The sequence below is a fragment of the Hypanus sabinus genome, chromosome 14 (assembly GCF_030144855.1).
Source record: "Hypanus sabinus isolate sHypSab1 chromosome 14, sHypSab1.hap1, whole genome shotgun sequence".
Classification (NCBI taxonomy): Eukaryota; Metazoa; Chordata; class Chondrichthyes; order Myliobatiformes; family Dasyatidae; genus Hypanus; species Hypanus sabinus.
This window is the reverse complement of record NC_082719.1, coordinates 55,942,244-55,954,392: the sequence shown is the minus strand read 5'-3', so window position 1 is coordinate 55,954,392 and position 12,149 is coordinate 55,942,244.

The window sequence follows — 12,149 nt, the reverse complement described above, 5'->3', positions numbered from 1 at the left end:
GGACCCAGAACAGATCCTTGTGGGACACCACTAGTCACAACCCTCCAATCTGAATGTACTCCCTCCACCACGACCATCTGTCTTTTGCAGGCAAGCCAATTCTGAATCCACCTGGGCAAACTTCCTTGGATCCCATGCCTTCTGACTTTCTGAATAAGCCTGCCATGTGGAACCTTGTCAAATGCCTTACTAAAATCCATGTAGATTACATCCACTGCACTACCCTCATCCATATGCCTGGTCACCTCCTCAAAGAACTCTATCAGGCTTGTTGGGCATGATCTGCCCTTCACAAAGCCATGCTGACTGTCCCTGATCAGACCATAATTCTCTAAATGCCCATAGATCCTATCTCTAAGAATCTTTTCCAACATCTTTCCCAACACAGATATAAGGCTCACTGGTCTGTAATTGCCTGGACTATCCCTATTACCTTTTTTGAACAAGGGAACAACATTTGCCTCCCTCCAATCCTTTGGTACCATTCCCGTGGACAATGAGGACATAAAGATCCTAGCCAGAGGTTCAGCAATCTCTTCCCTTGACTCGTGGAGCAGCCTGGGGTATATTTCGTCAGGCCCCGGAGACTTATCTGTCCTAATGTATTTTAACAACTCCAACAACTCCTTTCCCTTAATATCAACATGCTCCAGAACATCAACCTCACTCATATTGTCCTCACCGTCATCAAGTTCCCTCTCAGTGGTGAATGCCGAAGAGAAGTATTCATTGAGGACCTCGCTCACTTCCACAGCCTCCAGGCACATCTTCCCACTTTTCTTTCTTGTACCTTAACCTCGTCCTAAAACTTCATCAACCTAGCCTGCCACAGGAATCTGAGGAAAATCTTCACCTTGCTTCCCCTGCCTGTCCCAACATTGTTGTAGCTAGTCTCTCAACTGTAGCCCACTCTAGAGTAGATCTCTGAGCTACTCTTTCTTTATTGCTTGACTCCCCTTTCTGCTGTATCCCATTACTCTACACTCCCTTCTGGTGCTCATCCATGCTTTGCTGCCCTCTCTGTTACTCCCTCTGCAAATATCTTCTGTACTATTTTTATTTCTGTGGCATATCTTTTTTGATACTCTTTCTGTTGTATCTTTCCCTATTGCTCTGCATTCTGCTTTTCTTCCTCTAACCTCTGTCCCCTTCACTCATCTCCTTCTCTTCCTTTCTTTCTGTACAGCTTCTTTCTTTCTTCCCTCCTTGTATTTTCCATTCCTCATACTTTACTCCTCTACTCGCTGCTCCTCATTCCCTGAGTTCTAGCCAGGAAGTTTAGTTTCCACCAAATTCTAGAAAGTATTAAGGCAGCTCAATGTTTTTTTCTCCCTCTCTTACAAGTAAAGAGTCAAAAGCCAGCTGCATTGATAGGGTTGGCTTCCACTGGGAGGGCAACACTGCAAATGATGGTGTAGCAGAGGAGCAAGTAGGTATTAATGCAATGAAGATCACAGGAGGAGATTGGGCAGTTGAGGAAGATTGCAGAGTGGTGGGTGTATCAGTGCTTTGGAACTAAGAGTTACTGGGGGTTCAGAGGCAAGTGAGTGCTGAAACAAGGGAAGTCAGACATCTAGATGATGGGAAACCTCACATAGTATCAGTAAGAGTTGATCATATTGCAAGCACAGCTCAACAACTGTGGGTCAATGATTTAGCACTAATGTTGGAGAAAAGAATGTGGGATACCCGGCAATATGAAGGAAAATTTCAAGGGTAAGTTGAAAGGTAATTTGAAGGGTAAGTTTCAAGGACAGTAGGAAGAAAGCATGCCTGATTCTCCTCGTAATCTTGTGTGCTACATAGCACAACACTTCAATCTTGCTACCTTCATCAGCCTTTGTTGGTTTTGTGATGTCTAGGAAAACCGGTTGGTCATCATTAAGCTACTGACTGTACATTCCTAAACTGGCTCCATTAAAGCTGAATGTAGCTCAGGATCAATTGTGGTTAAGTTCAGGTTTAAGATATTAAACATGTTTAACTTATATCTAACCCAATCCTACCCGCTTCAATGGTTAAAATTTCCATCAATGCAGGAGACCACACTGCAGGAGACAGATTACCATAGAAACAAGAACAATTCCAGTCCAGCTGCGTAAATCGAGAAAAAAACATGCGAAGTGTAAATCAATCATGTCTTGTTTTTATAGAAACCTGTCGCTGAAAAACCTCTAAGCTGTACTTCAGTATTGCAAAGGACGTTTTAGAGGCTTGACCGAATTCAATGTGGAAAGGAACATACATCCAACACAGCTGATACAAGCTCACCTTTCACTTCTTGATATCATGGTCTTATTTGATATTTTCCTTTTGTACAATATCGCACTATGTTATGCCTTTGTAGAAATCCAGATCACCAATGAAGCAGAAAACTGATTACAAGAGAATACTCTGCACTGCAATGATCTGAATCCAAATAGTTGGAATCATCCTGACAAGCTTGAGTCTACTGCAAGTACATCCCAAAGTATGACTATCAAACCAAAGGGCACAGGTTTTAAGGTGAGAGGATGGAGTTTTAAAGGGGATCTGAGGCATAATTTACTCTTGTGCACAGTAGATGATAGACGGAATGTTTTGCCAAAGAAGGAGATGATATCAGATGCAGTTACTGTGGGGGACATCACGTGATGACGTAGGATCAAGATGTGGAAATCCAGCTCTCCTGTAAAAAACCAGTAAAATAATGTTTAAGTGAAGAAAAGTTAGTAAATACATTTTAAAAATTACTTATAAACTGCTCAGGATTGTCTTAAGATATGTCTCCTAAACAAAAGCAGAAGAAAACTACTACTTTGAAGACAACACAAGTTGGAAAAGAATCAAGGCCAGCCGCCATGAAAGAGCCTCAGGCTCAAGTGCATTTTACCCTTGGCGATACAGAACAGGAAACTGCGGCAACATCAACCGTTTCCAAAAAAAAAAGTACAACAGGAATTGTGCATGCGTGAAGGAAGGGGCACGCGTAAACACGAGTAACCCAAACTACAAATCCCAGCTATGATTGGAACTGAAAGTGAAAGTGAATATGAGGTGGAATCAGATTCTCTGGATAAATCAGATGAAGATGAAGAGACAAACAAAGAAGAGCAACAGGAAGAGGTTGGAGGTGATATTGGAGACATAAAAAAAAATCTTTGGTGCAAATAATGCATGAATTAAAAACATTAAAAGTAATAAAAAGATATTAAAAATATTAAGATTATGTTTGGTAAAATGATGAAAAGACAGGACAAAATGGACAAAAAAATTAAAAATTTGGAAGAAACAACAGGAGACACCATTGATAGAGTGAATAAAATGGAAGATGCAGTTACTGTATTTAGGAGGCATTTAAGCAAGCACTTAAATATGTAAAGTATAGAAACTTGATCCAAACATACGCAAATGGGATTAAGATAGATCAACATGGATGTGATGAGCTGAAGAACCCATTTCTCTGCTATACAACTCCATGACTTGATGGTACTTGCATTAAGTGCTCCATCTAAATTAGACTTTTAGGTATATTTTGGGAATTTGAAAATATTAGTGGTGTTTTTAATACAATTCTAATTCGTTGGCGCGTAGGCCGCAAAGGTGGCCTCAATTCTAATTTCAATATTTCAATATAATAAAACTAATAGTAAATTATTAATAAGCCCATAATTCATGTTTTATGCTTCTATGCAAAAAGTAGTCAATAAAGTAAAAATTTAAATAAGTCAGGTGTAAATTTTTAAAAATGTTTGTTCAAAATTAGGATGTAAACACATTTTGCAGACTTCTGTTCTTTCATAGGAATAACAATAAATTGTAGAGAAAAAAAACTGCAAGTCTGGTAGATAGACTTATTTCATGATATAGATAAACAACATTACAATGGAGCTATATAAACAATGACATGGAACTCATCAGATGAGCAAGCTGACAAGAATACAAACTTTTTACTGTAAGCTCCCTCAGCACCCCTCCATGAACTCTATTTATATTTCTTGCTGTCTCAGTAAGGCAGTCAGCACAATCTAAGACTTTTTTGTGCATTCTCACTTCTCCTCTTTCCTGTTGGCAGGATACAGCAACCTGAAAGCACAGTTTACCCTGCTATTAGAAGACTATTGAATGGTTCCCAAAATGGACTGTTGACCGCAAAATAATTATGATTTTGCACCTTAATGTCTACATGCACTATACTTTCCTTGTAGTTGTAACACTTTATTCTGCATTCTTATATTATTTTACTTTGTGTTACCTCAATGCACTGTGTGATGATTTGATCTTTATGAACAGTATGCAAGGCAAGCTTTTCACCTAACCTTCAGTAAACGTGACAATAACCAACAAATTTAAATTCCAATTCCAAGAACCTGAATTAATTCAATTGTGGTAGGATCCTCCACAAGCATCATAACATAGATACCCTCAGTCTGTGTTTCCTCTTGGCAGATATTATTGATTGTCTTCAGATTCCTTCTGATTGACTAACAAGTAATTGGCGCTGAAGATCCGTTCTTATGTGGGGTGATATTAGAACTTATTTGCAACTTGAAACTTTTCATGTGGTACACAATTCATTTTGACCTTGAGAGCATGTGTTCATGAACATCTTTGACATCCTTTAGATCTATGAAAATTCTTCAACATCCTCAGAATAATTCGTAAGTAATTCAAGACAGCGATTAGTTAATGTCTCTTCATCCAGAGTGGAGTAAATCTTTGCAAAAGAGAGGGGAGGAGAATTTGTGTCTGGACCAAGACAGAAATAGATAGGTTTTGGGGTTCAAGGGATATGGGGCTATGGGAGGAGCATGGCACTTGAAATGGCCTTGTTACACAATGGCCCTATTGAAAGGAAGAACAAATCTGAATGGCTTAATACCTATACTCCACCATGAATGAACGATGAAGGGATGATTAGTAGCAGAACAGAGAAACCTTTATGACAGAGCATAGCTTTCATGTGCAGTTTGAAAGTATATTTGTTTGGATATGGAACGATAGTCATCAAATAATTTGTTTCCAGAATTTATTGATGCAATGCTTTACAGCAATTAGGAAAAGCTGCTTTCTCAGTGAATAAATGTGAGCTTTTTAATTACCAACAATGTAACCTAAAGTTATACATAAATTATTCATTGCATTCAATGGAAGTTTTAAAAAGCAATACACATTTATTAACTTTCAATAAGAGTGCAGAAGATGAGGTTACTTGTGCTTTCAAATGACAGCAGCTTTAGTTGAATACTTGGATTCATTTTTCATCAGTACATTTTATATACTAAACTAGATGTTTGCTATTCTAAGCCTGTTTATCTGAGCTTGAGCACATTTGATTATTAAGGAAGAAAGAAGAGTTACTGAATGTACACTGCCCTCTGTTGATCTGAATTAATTCTTTGTTTAATTAAATTTGTCCAATACACTTATACACTTTTTTATGAACATAGTGGTCCAGACTTTGTTGGAAAATAAGGAGAAACTCAGTGCATGCAAATTTCCTGTTGATTGCATACAAATGAGGAAGTCATGGAGTTGCTGTGAGCTCTTCACTATTGTTTCCTGCACCAAAGTTCAAAGTGTGTTTGTCATCAAAGTATGTGTATGTCACCAAATGCTATCCGAAATTTCACTTTCCTTCTGGGCATTCATAATGGATACAATGGAAATACAATGGAATCAATGAAAAACCACACTAAACAAAGGTTGTCAAATAACAAATGTGCAAAAGGAGACAGGCTGCACAATTTAAGAAAAGAAATAATAATAATAAATAAATGATATTGAGAGTATGAGCTGTAGAGTATGTGAAAGTGAGTTCATATGATGTGAAATCAATTCAGTGTTGAGGTGAGTGAAGTTATCCACACTGGTTCAAGAGCCTGATGGTTGAACATTGTAGTGTGGGTCCTGAGGCTCCTGTGCCTCCTTCCTGATGACGGCAGCGAGAAGCAAGCATAGCCTGAATGGTGGGGGTCATTAATGATTAATACTGCTTTCTTGTTTAGACTTTCCAGTTTAGAATTTTAAAATTTGTTGAGAGTTTATTTTGAATTTTAGGTGTTTTTATGTATCTTAGTGGTGCTTATGTATTTATATATCTTTAAATTAAAATAATTTACAATAATTCTAATAGTTTTTATTGTTTTTCCTCTTACATGTTTGCAATATTCAGAAACATTCAGTCTTTGAAAGCTTAGGGTATGTTCGGGGATATAGCTTAGCCAACTGTCAAAAGATTTTCTCCTCTTTTTATGGGTGGGCTTGTTCTACTCCTCAGAAGATCTAATTGTGTGGTGGAAGGAGCTCATCCAGCACACAGCCACACTGTGAGGGATCTAGACAGTTCAACTATACACACTGCAGCTACTTGGATTGACTGGAGTTTAAACTTCATTTAGTCATTAGATCACTGTTGACGGCACATTCTGCCCAATAGTCAGGATCTTGTGGCTATAAAGACAGTGAAACTGTCATAGCTCACCCTCATTATTGTGCAAACATGAAACCACTCTGCCATCTACACATGCACTGATAAATGTGAAAAACCAAAACTGCTGTTAGTGTTATCCTGCTCATCTACAAAATGCAATCAACACAGAATGAGTGAACTGATGGAAACATTTTTGTGCATTATTATCACTGTAAAACCATCGAGAATGTTAAATATTGAATGAGATAGCATTAAGTTTTTTTTAGCAGAACACCAAGTCATGATTACCGGATATTTCTGTGGTTTCTGTTGTGGAAAGCTAGTTTTTATTACTGCAGATTCTTATTCCATCTTTTCCATATTAAATTATTCCATAGAAATTTAAAATAACAATCTTTAAGCATCTGATTTGGTATTTCAGCTTATCATAATTATACTTCAGTCAAAATATTAAATATTGGATTATAATAACTGTGCTCTCTGACTTTGCTGTGTGTGAGAAGCCTGCAATCTGATTAGTTGCTCAGGCCAAGGGGATACACGAACAGCCTGGTGTTGGATGCTGTCCAGACCCTATAACTTCAGCCATACTGAAAGTTATGCTGGCATTGGTAAAATTGGTGCTGGATTTTTGTAAGGGATTTGTTTAGGAACACTGCAACAGCATTGCTCCTTTGCTAATGACTATAAAACATAAACAGATTTTCTGTCCCAAGTAAATGCCCTATTGACTGTTAATAACAATTAAAAGTGAAATTAAATGAAAACATTGCCAAAAATCACTTCTCAGACTGACTTATTCATATTCCCTTATATGCTTAATTACATTTAAGATGCTTTAATTCAGAAAATTGCATCTAACATAGGAACACCAAATATGGGATCAATATATGTGCTCTCATTTCTGCCTTAAGTTTCTTGATATCTTCAGCACAGAATAAATCTGTTTATTCTAATGGACTGAGCATGAAATTGCTGCCTTTATAGTTTTTTTTCTTGAAGTAGGTGGAATGAAGAAAAGAAGATGTAGAAGAATATGTAAATATGTTTAAAAATGGGAAAAGACTCTGAGCAAGAATATTATCATCTTGTTGGTTCATTGTAAGTGACCAGTTGTCTATATAAATTTTATATGGATAATGTAATTGTTTCATTATTATGAGACGATGAAGCTACATATGAGTGAGAATAGATTTAAAGACTCTTAAAGAGTGCAAATACTTTCTGTGGCCACTTTATTAGGTACCTCCTAATGGCCACTGAGTGTATGGCTGTGGCCTTCTGCTGATGTAGCCTGTCTGCTTCATGGTTTGACATGTTGTGCATTCAGAGATGATCTTCTGCACACAGCTGTTGTAACACTAGTTATTTGAGCTATTGTCACTTTCCTGTCAGCTTGAATCAGTCTGGCCATTCTCCTCTGATTTTTCTAATTAATTAATTTTCACCCATGAATCTGCCGCCCAAAGGCTGTGTTTTTTTCTTGTAGTTTTTCAGCTTTATCTGTAAACTCTAGAGGCTGTTGCATGTGAAAATCCCAAGAAATTAGTAATTTCTCAGATATTCAAACCACCTTGTCTAGCTCCAACAAACATTTCATAGACCCTTCACCAATCCTGCCAAAGGGTTTTGGCCTGAAACGTTGACTGTACTTTTTACCATAGATGCTGCTGGTCTGCTGAGTTTCTCCAGCATTTTGTGTGCTGTTTGGATTTCCAGCGTCTGCAGATTTTCTCTTGTTTTAAGGATTGAGGCTCCACACTTATAAATTTTAATTTTTGGTGTCAGAGTTGTTGTTTGAAATACGTAAGCAATTGCAGCAGTAAAAATAAAATATTATTGAATGACACATTGACCTAAATCTCTGTAAATATGTTGATATATTTTACTGAGTATATTAATGTACCATTTCTTATTTTAAATCTTATCAAGACCTGTATTTCAAATATAACCTATTTTAAAAATAACTAAAAATACTGGACGAGCTACAATATTCAAAACAGAATCAACGGAGATAGAAATTAGTTCATGTTTCAAGCTGAAAAACTCATTAGAACCACATTTCAGCATTAGTGGTTTAAAAGTCCAACATCCAATAGTCAACAAGCATTTAAAAGAGACCAAATTCAAGGAATCTGCTGACAATTTAAGTTTAAAAACAAAGTCTGAAATGCAAGTACAAACATTTCTGGCAGGGTTGTCAAGTTAGTAAAGAAATTTGATATGTGTGTACCTAGCCATTGTCCATAGCTCCTAACAAAGTATCGGATAAATGTGCATTATTCATTTGATTCAATCACTGTCCCTTGTAACCCCTTATTTTACCCAGTGTTGGCCCATGGCCATCTCTACTGCTACCATGAGGCCGCTCTGAGGTTGGAAGGACAGCATATCCCATCGAAGAGCCTCCAGCCTGATGGCATGACATTGATTTCTTCAACTTCCAGTAATACTTCCCCACCCTGGCCTCTTACCTCTTCTCCTTATCAGCCTACCACCCGATGCTTCTGCTCCTTTCATTTCTCCAATCAGACAGCTGTGAAGATCCCTGCTGCACCTGATCCCCGTCTCAGAGGCTGTCTTTAAAGAGAGTGAACCCTCGGAAGGCGGAAGGTCCCGATGGAGTACCTGGTAAGGTTCTGAAAACCTGAGCCAACCAACTAGTGGGAGCATTCAAGGACATTTTCAACCTCTCACTGCAATGGGTGGAAGTTCTCACTTGCTTCAAAAAGGCAACAATTATACCAGTGCCTAAGAAGAATAATGTGAGCTGCCTTAATGACTATCACCTGGTAGCACTCACATCTACAGTGATGAAATACTTTGAGAGGTTGGTCATGACTAGACTGAACTCCTGCCTCAGCAAGGACCTGGACCCATTGCAATTTTCTTATCGCCACAATAGGTCAACGGCAAACGCAATCTCAATGGCTCTCCGCACGGCTTTAGACCACCTGGACAACACAAACACCTACATCAGAATGCTGTTCATTGACTATAGCTCAGCATTTAATACCATAACGTCCAAAGATACACACTGTATCGAAAGGTCAGGCAGGAAGACAGAGGGGGCGGTGTTGCTCTATTGGTAAAAAATGAAATCAAATCATTAGAAGAGATGTCACATGGTCAGAAGGTGTTGAATCATTGTGCATAGAGCAAAGAAATGCAAAGGTAACAAGACCCTGATGGGAGTTGTACATAGAATGCCAAACAACAGTAAGAATATTGCATGCAAATTACAATAGAAGGTATCAAATGCATGCCAATAGGGTAATGTTGCAATAGTCATTGGGAATTTAAATATGCATGTAGTTTGGAAAAATCAGATTGGTGCTGGAATTCAGGAGGGGGAATGTCTTGAGTGCCCATGAAATGGCTTTTTATTTTTTTATATTTATTTATTAAATTTTAGAAAATTACAAACAATAAATGTGATGATAAATAGTGAGAAAAATAATATTAACCCTCCCCCCCCCCCTTAACCCTTATCTAAAGAAAGAAAAAAAAGAGAAAGATTGCCTGGATATTGGAGGATCGCCACATGCTCCATGGAGTTCAAAATAATTTTAATATTTATTTTTACTTTCCCCAATTACTTTATAATTTTATCTTCAAAGGACCTATGTATTTAATCCTATCTTTTGTAGGTTTGGGAGCCAAATTTTCAAAAATATATCATATTCATTTCTTAGATTGTATGTAATTTTTTCAAGTGGAATACAACTATGTATTTCATTATTCCAACGATCCATAGTTAAATATAAATCAGATTTCCAAGTAACTGCGATAACTTTTTTAATACTGCCAATGCAATTTTTATAATTTTTTTCTGATACTTATTCAATTTAAGTTTCGGTATTGTCCCTTCAATGTCTGCTAATAAAAATAATACTGGACTATGTGGGAGTTGTACTCCAGTCATTTGTTCCAATAAAAGTCTTAGATTTATCCAAAATGATTGAATTTTAAAACAAGACCAAGTAGATGAAATTGCTTTTTAGAGCAGCTCAGGGTTGAGCTCACTAGGGTATCAGTTATTCTAGACTGGGTGTTGTGCAATGAACCAGAATTGATTAGAGAGCTGAAGGTAAAAGAGCCCTTAAGGGAAAGTGATCATAATATGATCAAATTCACCCTAAAATTTGAGAACGAGAAGTTAAAGTCACATGTATTAGTACTACAGTGGAGTGAAGGGAATTAGAGGCATGAGAAAGGAGTTGGCCAGAACTTATTGGAAGAGAACACTGGCAGGAATTATGGCAAAGTAGCAATGGCTTGAATTTCTGGAAGCAATCTGGAAGGCACAGGACATCCCAAAAACACCCCAAAGAGAAAGAAGTACTCTAAAGGAAAGATGACCCAACCATGTCTAACAAGAAAAGTCAAAACCAACATAAAAGCCAAAGAAAGGGCATACAATAAAGCAAAAAATAGTGGAAAGTTAAAGGATTGGGAAGCTTTCAAAAATTAATAGAAGGCAACTAAAAAGTCATTAAGAAGGTAAAGATGGAATACAAAAGTAAGCTAGACAATAACATTAATGATGATACCAAAAGTTCATTCAGATACATAAAGTGTAAAAGAGATGCGAGAGTGGATATCAGACCGCTGGAAAACAATGCTGGAGAGGTAGTAATGGGGGACTGAACTGAATGGCGAATGAACTGAGTAAGTGTTTTGTATCAGTCTTCACAGTGGAAGACAGTAATAGAAGTTCCAGGTGTCAGGCTCATGAAATGTGTGAAGTTGAAATAACCAGAGAAAAGTTTCTTGGGAAATGGACAGGTCTGAAGGTAGAGAAGTCACCTGGACCAGATGGTGTACACCACAGAGTTCTGAAAGAGCTGGCTGAAGAGATCATGATAGCATTAGCAATAATATCTCAAAAATTACTAGATTCTGGAATGGTTCGAGAAGACTGGAAAAATGCAAGTGTCATTCCACTCTTCAAGAAGGGAAAGAGACAGAAGATAGGAAACTATAGGCCAATTAGTCTGACATCAGTGGTTGGGAAGATGCTGGAGTCTATTATTAAAGATGAAGTGTCAAGGTGCTTGGAGACACATGATAAAATAGGCTGCAGTCAGCATGGTTTCCTTAAGGGAAAATCTTGTATGAGAAATCTAGTGGAATTCCATGAAAAAATAACAAGCAAGATAGACAAAGGAGAATTTGTTGATGTCATGTACTCTGAGTTTCTGAAGGCTTTTGACAAGGTGTCACACATGAGCCTAATTCACAAGCTATGAGTCTCTGTATTACATGAAATATTCTAGCTTGGTAAAGCAGTGGCTGATTGGCAGGAGACAAAGCTGGTGAATTGGCTGATTGGCTGTTGGTGACTAGTGGTGTTCCACAGGGGTCTGTGTTGTGACTAATTCTTTTTAAATTATATGTCAATGATTTGGATGATGGAATTGAGGCATTGTTGCAAAGTTTGCAGACGATATGAAGAAAGGTGGAGGGCCCATACTTTTGAAGAAGGAGAGAGGTCACAGAAGGACTTAGATGGATTATGAGAATGGACAAAGAAATGGCAGATGGAATACAGTGTCAACAAGTTCATGGTCATGCACTTTGGTAGAAGAAATGAAAGGGTTGACTATTTTATAAATGGAGGAAAAAATACAAAAATACTGAGGTGCAAAGGGACTTGGAAATCTTTGTGCAGGATTCCCTAAAGGTTAATTTACAGTTTGAGTCTGTGGTGAGGAAGGCAAATGCAATGTTATCA